The sequence below is a fragment of the Cannabis sativa genome, chromosome 9 (genome assembly GCF_029168945.1).
Source record: "Cannabis sativa cultivar Pink pepper isolate KNU-18-1 chromosome 9, ASM2916894v1, whole genome shotgun sequence".
NCBI classification, from domain to species: Eukaryota; Viridiplantae; Streptophyta; class Magnoliopsida; order Rosales; family Cannabaceae; genus Cannabis; species Cannabis sativa.
The window spans coordinates 60,314,309-60,329,178 of NC_083609.1; positions in this window are offsets into that span (position 1 = coordinate 60,314,309).

The following is a 14,870-nucleotide window of genomic DNA, read 5'->3' on the forward strand; positions in this document are numbered from 1 at the left end:
AATGGGTTTGGTTTCCAAAATAAGAAAAGGACTATTAAATATGGAAAAAAAAATTGATATATGTACAAAATATGGTATTTTTTTAAAAAAAATCAAAATATGAGAATTTATCGTAGATAAAAAGGACCATAAAAAACTTAACACTTCTTATATAAATTTTACTTCTATATTATCAAAACCAATTTCTTGATGAAGAAATTAATTCTTCATGAAAGATGTTTGGTGAAGAAAATATATTGACGGAAAGTGAATTATTTTTTAAAATAAAAAATAATATTTTGTTCTTAAAATTTTTTATTTTTTGTAACTTTATTTTTTGAAAACTGTTAACAAGTTTAATTATTTTCAAAAAACAATTTCTATTTTTAAAAATAAGAAACAAATTTTTAGTCATAATACCAAACAAGCACTAAGTTTCTCTAAGCAATTCTAAACATAAATTTAGGGGTGTAAATTTTAAACTTATGAAAAATGAGGCCCCTATATACTTATAGGAAAGATTTGAGAGATATTTACAATGAAAATAATAAATATTTAAAATGACATATTCTTTTTTTTTTTTTTTGAAGAAATTAATCAACTTTATTAATTGCAATCACTCGAGATTACATGAAGCAATTCAGTAGATACATCATTGCTTGTAAGAGTACAATTAGCAACAAAATAGGATGCCCTCGCAAAGGAGTGAGCAACACTATTAGCAGACCGTCTAATGAAATTAACAGAAACATCACCAATTTGTTCTAAAAACAGTTTGCAATCCGAAATAACACTGCCAAAATAGGATAACAAAGGAAAATTACTACGAATTGCTTGAATTACGGAGAGACAATCAGATTCCACCACTACACCATGCCACGCCTTTTTCTTCACCCAACTTAAAGCGTCCCGAACCCCCATGGCTTCGGCCAAAGTCGGTTGAACTGTACCTGCCCGACAGCATGTGAGAGCCTCCATCAAACACCCATTTTCATCTCTTGCTACACAAACAAAAGAGTAAGTTCCATAGCTGTCAAAAGTTGCAGCGTCTACATTTATTTTCATATTTGTAGCAGCTGGTTTCATCCATTTCTCTAGTCCATCAGCATCTGTTAAATAAGCTGGTGTGGGCACACAGCTTCGGTCTTGAGCTCGAGACCAGTTGGAAAGGGTAGTATGCGCAAGGACCGTTACATTCTCAGCCGTGGTGTTTTTCTCAGACCAGACCAGATCGTTCCTGGTCTTCCAAATCGCCCAGCAGGTGGATGCAACCAGTTCTTTTGTAGCTGTGTTTTCTCTCTTAAATATGGCTTCCAACCAACTAGCAAAGGTTATAACCCCCTGAATATTAGTCCTTATTCCACCAGAATCCCAACAAAGAGAAGCAAAAGGACAAGTTACTAAACAATGTAATGGTGTCTCAGGATGATCAATACACCTAGGACATTGATTAGCAATCGGCACATGTCGAGATTGCAGCCTTGTTTTCGTGGGAAGACAATTCGAGGTTGCACGCCATAACAGATCCTTTATTTTTGGAGGAACACGCAGCTTCCAAATAGACTTCCACGCTTCCAAATCATTCAAAATCACCCCAGCCTCCTTCTTCAATTGCAGAAATTTATATGTTGATTTCACAGAAAAATGCCAGTATTTTCCAAATGCCAATACCATGAATCACAAACCTGACTTGAAGATAAGGGAATGCTAAGTATTAAACTAGCGTCCCTGTTATTAAACAAATCTCGCACCAAGTCAACATCCCAGGCTATTTCTCCAGTAACCATCAACACAGAAACATTTTGATTCACCAAAGCCGGATGAATAGAAGTTACCTTTGGATTGGTTGAATCGGGCAGCCACGGATCCCGGAGGATACTCACCAAAGTACCATTTCCAATTCTACTTCTAACTCCTTCCCGAACCACTTCTTGAGTTTCGTAAATGCTCCGCCAAACAAAACTCGGATTACCACCTAATTCCGCCGAAAGAAAGTTGCCATTCTTGTAGTAACGGGCTTTAAAAATCCTGCCTACCAACGAATCCGGATTACTTAAGAGACGCCATCCTTGTTTACACAATAAACTCAGATTAAAATCTCGTAAGTTTCTAAACCCCATACCTCCTTTGGATTTATGAATTGTCAACTTATCCCAGCTCTTCCAATGTATGCCTTTATTATTCTTTGTAGAGGATTGCCACCAAAATTTGCACATTAGTTGTTCCATTTCCTGACAAGTCTCTACAGGAAGCAAAAAGACATTCATTGCATAGCTTGGAAGTGATTGGGCAACAGTTTTGATGAGCAATTCTTTTCCAGCCTTAGATAAAAATCTCCCTTCCCAACTTTGAATTTTCTTCCTCATTCTATCCTTCAAAAAACCCAAAAGAACTGTTTTGTTTCGGCCTAGTGTATTCGGCAACCCCAAGTAGAGGCTATTCTCACTTGCCTCATTAATACCCATCATTGCACAAATCCTAATCTTCTCATCATAGTGAATATTCGGGCTGAAAAAAAGAGAAGATTTCTGGCGGTTCACTTGTTGACCCGAAGCTTCCTGAAAACACTCTAGTAAGTTGATCACATTTCGGGCACCTTCCTCCGAGGCTTGACAATAGATGTAACTATCATCTGCAAATAGCATATGAGAAACCAAAGGAGCTCCCCTAGCCACTTTACATCCCCGAATCTTTCCTCTTTTCTCATAATCTTGAAGCAAAGCAGAAAATCCTTCAGCACATAATAGAAAGAGGTAAGGTGATAACGGATCACCTTGCCTTAAACCTCGTGTAGGAATAATAGGGCCAACCTCATGCTCTCCAACTACAAACTTATATGCAACCGAACTCACACACTTCAAAATAAGCCGAATGCATTGCTCATGGAAACCTAACTTCCTCATCATTGCTTCCAAAAAGCCCCATTCAACTCTGTCATACGCCTTGCTCATGTCTAGTTTGATTGCCATGAAACCCTGTTTGCCCTTTTGTTTTCGTTTAAGATAATGCATTATCTCATACGAAATCAGAATATTATCTGTGATAAGTCGTCCAGGCTAGAAAGCGCTTTGGGTTTCTTAAATAACCTTTGTGAGAATTCCTTTGAGTCTGTTAGCCAAGACTTTGGATAAAATTTTGTAAATAACATTACACAAGGCAATTGGCCGCAACTCATTCATACTTTCAGGGTGGGATTTTTTCGGAATAAGCACAATATTAGTATTGGAAAGATAATCAGGAAATTCACCACAAGAAAAGAAACGTTGTACCAGACTTGTGACATCTTTGCCTACTATATCCCAATGTTTCTGATAGAACCCAGGATTGAAGCCATCTGGCCCAGGGGATTTATCAGGATGCATCTGAAACAGCGCCCTCCGAACTTCTTCCTCCTCAACTGCTAGTAGTAAGTCACGGTTATGATCATTAGAGACTCTGGTGGCCACACAATCAATAACAGCTTGCCAATTCGAACAAGAAGAGGTAAACAACTCTGTATAGTAATTGTTCATGACCTCTGAAAGGCCATTTTCCAAGTCAACCCATTCTCCATCCGCATTCTTCAGCCTAACAATCTGATTGTTTCTTTTTCGACTACTAGCACAAGCATGAAAGTACTTAGTGTTCTGATCTCCGACTTGTAACCACAGTTGTTTTGAGCGTTGTCTCCAAAAAATTTCTTTCTTAGACAGAACTTTAAATAGCTGAGCTTGAACTTCCTTATATCTCGAAACAGACACTTGATCTCTTCTCCCTTCCAACAGCTTCAGAGTCTTATTACAATGCCTTATTTCCTAATTAAAGTTGCCTGTGATGTCACTACCCCATTCGGCCAGAGCTGAGCTACACGCTTGCAATTTCATTTGTAAGGAATCATCCAAACCACTCTCCCAACGAGCTTGTACAATCTGCCTACACATCGGTTCTTGAGACCACGCATTTTCATACCGAAATCTCTTCTTGACTTGTAATGGTTTAGACTTGGAGAGATTTATCCATATAGGACAATGATCAGACACTGTGACCTCTAAATTCTCCAAAATGGCCGACGGAAACAGAGCTTGCCAATCATAATTAACTAACGCCCTATCCAACCTTACTTCAACCCATTGGTCCGAACCCTTCCCCTTCTCCCAAGTGAAAGGATGCCCATGTAGTTCCATATCAATGAGATGACATTCCGACACAACATCTTGAAAACCAGTTAATAACCAATTAGGATACGGGCGGCCAACCCTCTTATCGCTATGGTTCAAGGTATTATTTAAATCTCCCAACAAACACCACGGTAAGGAAGACTCACCTGAAAGTTGACGTATAGCACGCCAGGAGTTAGCTCGAAGATGTCTCTGAGGTTCTCCATAGAAACCGGTTGCACGAAATGTTGGATAACCATCCATGTTGAGCTCTAAGTCGATATGGTTTGTGCTGAAGCTAATCAATTTACCCTCCTCCTCTTTCTTCCACAACATAGCTAGGCCTCCACTATGACCTCGGGCCTCCACCACAAAACTCCCTTCAAAGCCCAACGCCCTTTTCACAATATTTATTTTTTCAGTTTTGCAAATTGTCTCACGCAAAAAAACAACATTGGGTTTCTTTTGGAAAACGATTTCCTTAAGGAATTGTACAACCCTCAGGTTCCCAAGCCCTCGGCAATTCCAACTCAAAAGACTCATAATGGATGGCGAGACCCAAAATGAGTACCCGCCATTACATCGTTTTTTGAAAAAATACCATGATTAGTCTCCATACCTTCCTCTAAATCACTTTGCAAAACTCCCTCCTTATCACTAGGCCCAATCACACGGCTCTCTATTGAGTCCTTTGTATTTTCAGAAATGACATTTCCAATGGGCCCAATCTCATTCACCATGGGCCTATCCACTTCTTTTATTACCCAATTCGGACCCACCTCCTCACTATTTAACTGCTCCAACAAACTTTCCCTATTCATACGCCTTCTTTTTAAATCTGTAACAACCAGACCATCTTTGACATTATTCCCAATATTTCCTTCATTTATTCCAATTGACAATCTCCCATGATTTCCTCCCTTATTTCTTTCCAGCATTAACTTCAAACTTTCCTCATTCTTCTCTCCTGGATTCTCGCCCTTCTCTAGCCCATCAATCATAACTACCTCCCTTGATGATCGGCTCTGATTGTTCATCTCCTCCCTGTAGTTCTCCAATGACTTCTGGCCGGCAACAGCTCCCAACGACTGGCCCATATTGTCCCTAAGCCATCTTGCACCAATCTGCTTCCCCTGCCTTCTGTCCGGAGCCTTCATAAATAAACCATAAGGTTTAGCAATAGTCTCAATGGGTTCTTCAAACAATCGGTGACAGAATTTTTCTGAATGGCCTATAATGCCACATATGAAGCAAAACGTTGGCACCCTCTCATATTTGAAGTCAGCCCAGAACCACTCAGTCTTGTTCTTATAGATCTGCATTCTTCGTTTTAGTGGTTTCTCCACGTTAATCATAACACGTACTCTGAAATAATCTCGCCAAATTCCCGCAAAATTCTTCGGACAAGAGGAAACATATTTGCCAATATACGCTCCCACCCCTTGTAGTACACGGTCTGATCGAAAACCAACTTCAAGGTTATAAACTTGAACCCATATTTCCATGCTATTCAGCGTTTTAAGTCTGGGATTGTCTCCTCTTTGAACTCGCTCGATTAGTAGGAGACTCTTATTGAATGTCCAAGGAGTACCTTCAAGAACTCTCCCAATATCCACTTCATGAAAGAATTGGAATAGAAATCGATTAGTTTCCAGTTCTTTGACATACATTCCTTTCCCCGGCCGCCATAAAGACGCCATCACATTCCTTAAAGAATCGAAATCGGCAGGCCTATCCGACATCAGCTTCCCTACCAAACACCATCTTCCATCAACCTCATCGACCACCCTTTCCTCCTGATCAAACAAGAGCCCTCCTTCATCCTCATCTTCCACTTGTAAATCAGCCCACTGTTGCCCCAAATCTTCCACTACCCTACTACTAGAAGCCATAAGAATAGATCAAAAGCACAACCAAACAACGAAATACTTTTACAAACTCATACACATGTCACTAGATAAGACTTTCATTGACTATCACTAAATAATTAAACTATCACTTTCATCTTTTGTGATAGGAAATTCCCTCTTGATCTGTATTGTAATCCTTGTTAACCAAGTTTTTGCCTTTAAAGAAGAATAAAAACAGAATTAGAAAGTGCAAATGACATATTCTAATAATATTTCTTATAGGCAAATAATTAGGACACTAAATGTAATTTTTTTGTCTTGACTACTATAGACCTTCAAGGCTTGATCTCATCTGCTGATCATGTTGTTTCATGTTGAAGGGTTGACATTTGAAATTCTTGAGTTGAATATGATCGTTCATTCTGAGATTTGGTTAGAATTTAGGATAGAAGGAGTCCATTGTTATATATCAAATTATCACTTATTAGTCAAATCCATGAGTTGTGCATCATATTCCAAGGGAAAATATGATCGAGCACCAAGCTAGGTGGTGCCCATTTCTTGGGCACAACCAACTAACTACAAAAAAGTACATCAAATTCTTGTACAAAGATGCATATCATATTATTAAAATTCAAACTATTTTCTCCAATCAAAAGAAGCAAATATGATTCTTAATTGATTGGATAAGATTATTTCGAACTGAGTTATTATAGAACCGCAATTAGCAGACAAAACTAGTTGAATGGTCTAACCAAATATGGTATTTTCATCACTTATGTACTGTAACAAGAAATGTCACTTTTGTCAGTATATTTTTGTGCTGGCAAAAGTTAGTATTGTGCTAGTAAAATAGAATTTACCTATAATGTGTTGGTAAAAGGGGTTGGCAAATCAATGTTGGTATTAGAACTTTTGCCAGTATAAAATGAAAAACGCTGGCAAAAAGGACTTTTCCTAGCGCGTAAATGTACTGGTAAAAGTTAGATTTTAGCCACTGTAAATGTACGCTGGTAAAACTTTGATCTCTTTGCCAGCACAGTTTGTGAAATGTGCTGGTAAAAGTTACTTTTACTAGTGCAGTAACAAACTGTGCTGGTAAAAGTGACATTTCTTCTAGTGAATATAGGGTCAATTATAAATTGATGTTAATGATGATGAAGAGTGATGAATGAGAGGGTGTAGAATGAGACTACTCATGAGGACAAAATGTAACTGAGGAAAATTAAGCTTTATAAAAAATTTACAGTCGACCCACTTATCACCAAAATATTTATATATATATGATCAGATTCTGAGACTAGTGCATCAAAATCATGAACTTACTTATATAATTATAATTATTAACCACTTGGGGCTAGCTCAAGTGGCCATAGTTGGGTGTGTGAGTGTTGGAGGTCCTGGGTTCGAGTCCCAGGTAAGACATGATGTAATATATAAACGCTTGAATCAAAAAAAAAAAAAAAAATACTTATATAATTATTAATTACTCTATCTCACACAAACTCATGATCAAGTCGGCTTAGAAATATATATTTTAATGTCACATTTAATACAAATAACTATAATAAATTATAAATTAATATATATATGATATATAATAAATTATATTATAATTAATATACTTATTAATTATAATTGATTTATAATATTAAAATCAATACGTAGTTAATTGATAAAATATTAATCACCCAATTTTATTTTTTATTAACAATATATAATTACCCAAGATTAATTTAATAAAAGCATGATTAGAAAGTTATAGTGCAATTAAATTTGAGTATAATTAGAAGTAATTTAACATATTTAATCATATACAGATAGATATAATTTGAGAGAAAATATTTTGTAATTACTAAGTAAACAAAAATATATAAAGTGAGAAAAGTGATTGTGTTTATTTGAATAGGGCATTTGCACCTTATCACCTTCTACTGATCTATATCGATCATATATATTTTATATATAGGGTTTTATATATGAGATTCTTGAGACTACTGCATCAAAATCATGAACTCTTATTAATTATTATTTTATTATTATTAGTGACATATAAAATAAAATAAATAAATAAAAAGATTCGGTTTAGGCTGTCAATGAGTAGGCATGCAGTAGTTTTCCATTTCTGGCTAAACTCCAATAATGCCTTAATTTCAAAACCTTTTAAAACTTGACAATAGTGCCAAACCCACCAAACTATATATACACACACTCCTATAACCCATGCACACATGTATACTAATTATTATTACACTACGAAATGTCACTTTTACTAGCACAGTTCGCTACTGCACTGATAAAAGTAACTTTTACCAGCGCATTTCGTAAACTACGTGGCAAAGAGGTCAAAGTTTTGGGTGTACATTTGCAGTGGCTAAAATCTAACTTTTACCAACACATTTACGCGTTGAGAAAAGTCATTTTTGCTAGCACTTTTCATTTTATGCTGACAAAAGTTCCAATACCAACATTGATTTGCCAACTCCTTTTTGCCAACACATCACAAGTAAATTTTATTTTACCAGCGCAATACCAACTTTTGCCAGCACAAAAATATGCTGGCAAAAGTGACATTTCTTGTAGTGTTATTATTATACATATATATAGGCGGACGATCATATATATTAAACTAATTAAAATTTTTGTCGTCTAAACTTTGATATGTACCAAATTATATTCTTGAATTTTTTTTGAAAATTTTCCCTGAACTATTGAGATCGTTGAATTTAAGGATATTTTTCTAATTTCATTCACTTTTACAACTTACATGATTGTTCATGTACTAAATCATACTCCTTAGACTTAATTAATATCTATCAAATCATGCCTCTCGAACTTTGTCATGTACCAAATCAAACTCCAAAACTCATCTATATTAGATTTTCCTTACTAAAATTGAAAAAAAAAATTAAATCCAATAATATTCTCAATAGTTTAGAGGAGATTTGTAACAACCTTATAAGTTTAAGGGACAAAAATCTTAATTAGTCAGCTAATTTTATTACATTCGATTCATTCGCTAGATCGGCACTACAAACAATCTTACTTTTAGTCACAACAAAATTTGTGACTAAAGATAAAAAAAGTTGTGGCTAATTATAAATTATCATTATTGTGTTGTAATTAAAAAGTCTGTGGCTAAAAGTATTAGTCACAAAAATTACAATTTGTTGTGACTAAATGTGTTTTTAGTCACAATAAATATTGTGACTAAAACTAAATTAGTGACAACTTGTAACTAAATACTATGTTTCTAGTCATAATTAAATAACTTTTTGTTGTGGATAAAAGTCACATTTAATCACAAAAAATTTATGTTGTGATTAAAGAGTTGTCACTAAAAGTAGCTACAGATTTATAGTACATCAAACTTAATTTGATCAAAATACAAAATTTACAGTATTCCTAACAACTTTTCAACTCTATCTCTTAAAATATATTACTAAAATTCTACTTTCTTTATTAAATATATTTTTTTAAAAAATTTAATATATGTTAAATATATATATACATATTTTTATAAAAAATAATTATTTAAACTATATATTTAGAACAATAAATAATATTCTATATTTATAAAAGTAAATTAAAAAAAAAAAAACTCTTAAACGAATAAAGAGTTTATAGAACTGTATAAGTTCTTTTATTAAAAGAGATGAGTATAAGAAGATGAATTCCCTTAATATATGAAATCTTTTTGGAGATACATAATTTATATAATTATATATATGTATAGATATTTATATATGTGATGAATAAAGTTTTAGAGAAGATGAGACACCGACCAAGAACATATGTGGTTGTGCTTTTAGGGCACATGCATTGGTTGTTGCTTCTCCACTTTCAATAACCCAATACATGCTTTCTTTGACCATATATATATATATTTGCTATATATATATACTAGCAAAAATTACGTGCGAGACACGTATCTTTTAAATTTTATCTTAGTTTTTTTACATGTTATTTAAAAATGATACAATTAAAAATTAAAGAAAAAATATTATTAGTTATTAGGTGAGATTATTATTATGTGTATTTAAATATTATAGTTTATAATGTTGTCAATTAAAAGCGAATACCGAACGTAATATATTTAGTGTTTAAGAAAGCTTGATGATTTAAATATGTTCTTAAGTTAATCCAAAAATAAATTAAAAGGTGATGTTCTAATACTTAAAGAAACATTACTTAAATGGGTGTAAGATAGAAAGAAAATTAAAAATCAATCTCTAAATTGTTGATAATTGAAGATAGCATTTGTCTGAAAATTGTAGATAAGAAAACTAATGATAGTCATTGGTGGATTTCAATCTTCATTTGCTTCGATAGAGACAATAGTGTAATTTTTGTATTTTGCACTTTTCATTCTAGCCGGGTCCGCATATATCTGGATTGTCCATTTTTTCATTGATAAATTAAATATGGTAGTGTCGACAAAGCGGCGGTGTTCCTACAAATCGTGATGTATTTTCATTTAAAATGATTAGACATGGTGTGCATAGCTTATTTAATTAAAAAAATCAACTTATGAAAGGCATGTAAAACTATTTTATTTTTTTTAAAATTACACCTTTGCGGTATATTTCATTAGTTGGGCAGCAGTACATGGAAATATTTTTTCCACAATATCTGCGAACATGACAGCAGATAGGCTCTTTGTATTGTCATCAATTTCAACATATGCTATAGCACTGTAAAATGCATAATAAGATTGTTAGTATCTTTTTTTTTTATTATTATTTTAACTTAATTTCAATAACATCATATGTTTTTTGTAATATACCGTGGTGTAAGAAATCCTTCCTGGCTGCATGATGGCTTCTCACATATAATTTTTTCATTGCGATTGTATAAATCTATTTTTTTATGACATGCGTCACATAACATGTAATAAAAACTCTGGACAGTATCAATTATTTTTATTGCCGCCTCAATCCAAAAATATTTTTTCTACATCCAAATTAAATGGTGTTAATAATAGTAAGATATTGAAACAAAAGTTTTATAAAGTAAATATAAAACTTTAATTGTGCTTCTAAAGTTCTACATCAACTCTAAAATTTGGATGTTAGTCACTATTTCGCTAATATATTTAATTGTGCTTCTAATTTATGAGCACGTGATCAAAAACAATGCTGTAATGTACTCTCTGATTTGTTTTTTTTGTTTTTTTTTTTTTTTTTTTGCATCTAATGCCTCAAGTTTAATTATGATAAGTTTTGGCGGGTTTTAGTAAATGTTTTTCTTTTTCTGGTTTGCATTAATAGCTAGAACATGGAGAAATTAATAAGATTGATATTCCTTTTTGTCGCAACATGTACAAAGCAGCATAATTATAATAATGCTTCAAGTTGCTATTATTTTTATTTAACAGAAGACAAAATTATAAATTTTATGACTTCTTAGTTATACTGTATGTGCTAAAATATAACTTTTTCTTTTAGTGAGTGTTTTTATAGGAAAATGGTAATTCTAGAAGAAAAGAAGAGAAGAAGAAGAGAAAAATCATAAATGTACAACAACAAAAACTCAATCGTATTTTTTTTTTTAGATTTAATGGGATTTATTTTATTTATTTTATTATATATAAATAAAAAGTGACCCATGAATTTCTCATAAATTATTTTATTTTTAATAATAAATTATTTTATTTTTAATATAAATAAAAAGTGACCCATGAATTTCTCATAAATTATTTTATTTTTAATAGTAAATCATTTTATTTTTAATATAAATAAAAAGTCTTCCACGAATTTCTCATAAACCAAGAATTCGGTTATATAGGCATACTTTATATAGAATAGATATATATTTGCTATATATATATAGCTTGATGAGAAAGAATGTTCTTAATTTATTTTTTCCTACTTTTAGGAAGAAATTATGCTGTAATGTCCAACATTTAATTGATTAATTGTCTTAGATAAATGTATCCTAATTTATGAATTTAATTAAGCACTTTTTTCATCAAATAATATATGTAAATTATTACAACTAGCTACCAACAAATGCGGTTTACACTTTACCTTAATTGTGGGGAAAATCAATAATAATAATAATGAATTATTACCTCTTTTGATATAAATTTATTATTATTATTTTGACAAAAAACTTTTAAAATCTTTTTGTATGTTTTGAATTTGTTTTAGTTTGTACAACTATTTTATATGAAAATTTACTTCTATTCTTTGAACTTTTTGTAAAGACACAATTCAAATAAAAAGAAAATATATTCTTATATTTTACATGCAACACGTGTTTAGTTACTATATGATGAACATGTGTACTTACGTATATAATATACATAAATATGTGCATTATTAATTAATTAATAATTTCACTTTAGCCAACACAAATTAGCTAGGTTATTACAACACAAAATTAATTCAAATTAACCTAATAATTAACTAACGCTAAATATACAACGACTAAAACAATTATAATTAGTAGTAGCCGTACGTGGTTTGATCATTTATGTAATAATCATAATTAAAATCTAGCTAATTATTAATCTATAATATTTAAGGTAATTAATGAGCACATACATATTAATTTAAGGTAACTGGTCGGATATCTATACAACTATATATATTATAATAATTTATTAGATCAATTATTTGTCCCAAACATTATTAGAAAATATATAGGTTGATAAATACTAGATTTATGACCCAAAAAAATAATACTAATAATAGCAATATTTTCTAATGATTATTTTTATGTATATAAGTGGTGATATATAGATTGAATATAGTCACTATCACACCAAGATTTTCAGGAAAGAATGACAAAAAAGTTGAGTGAATTGGTTACATATAATTATGTTGTAAAGGAAGGAGAAAGATATAAATCAACTTTAATAATTATATATCTTTATAAATACAATGAAATTAATTAATATATATAATTAAGGTTATAATTAATTATTTGAATTTATAATAAGAAAAGGCATAGTGCTTAGGTACTTGGGTACAAAGCAGAAAGTGAAATAGGAAACATATATGATATATATACAAAAACCCAACAAAAACCACTAAAAACCACTAAAAACTGTGTCTCTGAATTATAAGCACATTAGTCATAGGTTTCTAGTGTTCAAACATAAATATATTCATCACTACTTTATTATTTAGATATATATGTATATTTGTAGGCTTTTTTTTTTTTTTTATATAGATCAACAAAATATGTTGGACTATATTCCCACACCATTATTTATACAATTCAATATATATATATATATAATATTCTAATAGTTATACTAAAATTATAACTATCATAACCATTTTTTACAATCTGTTATATCAAGTAAAAATTATATTTTTAAATTTAAATTAATTATAAAACTACTAATTATATAATTAAAATGAACTAATGTTTTAATTAATATATTTAAGAAGGCCTTTTTTATAATTAATATTTATAAATATTTTTATTTTTTCTAGTTATAAGAAAATAAAATAAAATCACCCGTTTGGTTGGGAGGAATGAAAATATAGGAATAGGAATGAGAATGGGAATATGAATAGGAATGGAATGGAATGAAATTTAAAATGCATAAAAAAAATTGATAAAAAAATAATTAAATTTTTTTTCTTGTTACATTGGAATGGTCATTCCTTTCTTTTTAAAATGGAATAGATATTCCACTAAAATGGTGGAAAGAGCATTCCATTGAAATGTTATTCCAATACTTTAAAATGCAACTAAACAAAAGAATGGAATGAAAATTGTTTCCTTTCCATTCCATTCCATCAAGTGTTTTTTTTTTTTTTTGATAAGTAAGTCATTGTATATTACTTTCAAGAAAAAACATTTCCAACCCTGAACAATCTTTTTTAGAAACTAATTACATTGCAAATTTTGCTTAACCAATCTCTATCTTTCCTCCCTAGCTATATTGCTATGATTTAGTCGACTTTGAATCTTATTCACTATTTTTTTTTTGGAATTATTTCACAAAAACAATAAAAAAAATTACAAAAATACAGTTTTACTAAAATTTTAGATATTTTTACGATTTTTTTTTTATTTTACTTACAAAAAATATGATCTTTTTATGTTTACTTGTTAATTTGTTGTTGATTTTTTATTATTTGTAAGTTATTTTTTGTTGTTGTTTTGATGTTATTTAGATATTATTTTTATATTACTTTTATGTAGTTTTCTTCACGTTATTTTCGTGTTAATATGAAAAAACGTAAAAAAATAAAAAATTCTTTAAACGTAAAAATATAATTTTTTTAACAAAAAATGGTGTCTCATATAATTATTCTCTTTTTTTTTCGTATTATTTACAATATTCCAAATAGTTTTAATTTCAGCCACCCGTAAGGCTCTATTCTTCTCCCTCCAAACTGAATAAACAGAGGCATTAATTAAAAACCTTAAAGACTTTACTTTTAACCTTATTGTCTTTGCAATGCCTAATAGGTACCCAAACCAATCCACTCAAGCATAAACAATTTTCTCACTACAACTAAGATAAGTGTTCATGAGTCTCTATTTAATTTGTACCCACATAATAGACACGATATGTCTATCTTTTGTTTTCAACCTTTGCCAAGCTACTAGCCATGAGATAAACCTACTAACTAATATTTTTAAATAATATTAAAATAAATATGTAATTTTGAGTTGTTATTAGGGTTTTTCTTCGCAAACAAATTAATCTTAGTTGTTTTGGCATTAATTTTTAATTGATGCTAATACTTAAATGGCGGGGACTAATTAATTAACACGTTTAATCCTAGTCTAGAAAAGGAGTCAGACAACAATGTTGATTGACGTTATAAAATAACGTACATACGTTAAAGGTAGTTTTCGACACAGGGAGATAATATTATTATGTAGTCTCATATGAATAAATAAATAATTATTTATTTTTTATTATGGTAAGTAA